At 45.3% G+C, this 1,380-nt stretch overlaps 1 long non-coding RNA gene across 1 annotated transcript; it reads right to left on the bottom strand.

Moving 5' to 3' along the window:
* Window positions 1–759: 759 nt before the first annotated feature.
* LOC129672504 (uncharacterized) lies at window positions 760–1,380 on the bottom strand. Its single transcript, XR_008719513.1, has 2 exons — window positions 1,328–1,380; window positions 760–1,052 (listed from the first exon to the last, which is right to left on the bottom strand). It is a non-coding gene; the product is annotated as an uncharacterized LOC129672504 (long non-coding RNA).

The raw sequence follows: 1,380 nt of genomic DNA, 5'->3' as shown, positions 1-1,380 counted from the left end.
AGATGCTATACACTCCCTAAAGGCCCTAACTCAAGTTAGAACCCCTGTCCACGCTTGGTGATGAAAATAATTTCCTACCACAGCTGAGGCTCTGGGTACCATCCCCAGCTTGGAGTGGCTTGGGAACAGGCAGGGTACAGAACACGTTGACTGGGTTCTGAAAAAGCATCGACAACAAAGTTTTAACATTTCTTGAAATAGCTACTTAGGGAAACCTCTTAAGCTCCTGGAAGAGCCATAACTATCTCTGACATTCTTCACCAAGCTAAAGGTTCTGCTTTCATCTTTCAGATTATGGCTGACACAGGGTACAGGTTACGCCTATGTTTCTTGGCAACTGGGGCCTTATGTAGCTCCAAAGCCCACTGCAGGAGTATGTATAACATTTTCGCTTCCAATTCCTGTTTGTTATTCAATAAAGGAAAAACTGGATCTTTCTCCCACACCCTGCTCTCTACTGTCCCCACACAGCTCCATGCCGCAGATGTTCACTAGGCTCTATAGACAGTGATGGCTCTCCTCTGGGCTCTGATTCTTTCATATAGGCTGGCCCGCATTGCAGGGGAGAGATGCAGAAGTAAGTTTAAGAAGCCAGGTAGAAAGTGTGGCTACAGTGTCACTAGGAAAACAATCTAAATTGGTATACATATTAGTCCCTACGTTCCGACATCTATTCAAAAGACTTGTTACATCTCAACATCTTTAGAATAGCCACAAAGTAAAGGGAGAATTACAATATTCTACTCGAACACATGCATGTCTTATGTCACAAACACCATGACAAAAATTTGTTTATTATTTTTCAAAACAAAACAGAAAATCATTCACATTTCCATTGTGGTTTAAAGCTGAATTGATATGGCTGATCTGAACTGTCTCCCAGGTTGTCCAGTCTGTACCATGGGTGGATTCTTGACTGGCTGTGACTGTGTCAGAAGAGCTGCAGGCCAGCTTTGAGCCTTTCCAGTTGTCCCGGGCTCCAGAGAAGGCCCTCCATATTGCTGCTACTGCTGCTGTCAGGGTTTTTCCTGATACAAGTTAGGCTTAGAGTGCTGCAGAGAAAGTGGGCAGTCAGTCAGGGAAAGGGAAGCACTAACCTCTGGACGAGTAAAGGGAACTTGACTTGTGTGTGCCTGTAGGAAAGGCCAACCTCCTGCCTGTTTTATAAAGAAAATACAGGAGCTACTGTGACAAGCAATTTCAGGTGAGAGGCAAGGGTGGCTCTGCCCCTCCCCCCCCAGTACCCATCCCCATTAACTTTGTTTCTCATTTTCCAGAAGGTGGTAGTCAAAGAGGTGAGAAGTCCCACTGTCACAGGTTTACTTACCTACTCTTGGACTTTGGAGGTTCTAGCTGCTGCTCTAGTACAGGTTGGTCCAA

This window comes from Psammomys obesus, unplaced genomic scaffold, assembly GCF_907164565.1.
Source record: "Psammomys obesus unplaced genomic scaffold, mPsaObe1.curated_primary_1811, whole genome shotgun sequence".
Lineage (NCBI taxonomy): Eukaryota > Metazoa > Chordata > Mammalia > Rodentia > Muridae > Psammomys > Psammomys obesus.
Note: the sequence above shows the minus strand (reverse complement) of the source record. Positions and strands in the feature narration are given on the sequence as shown.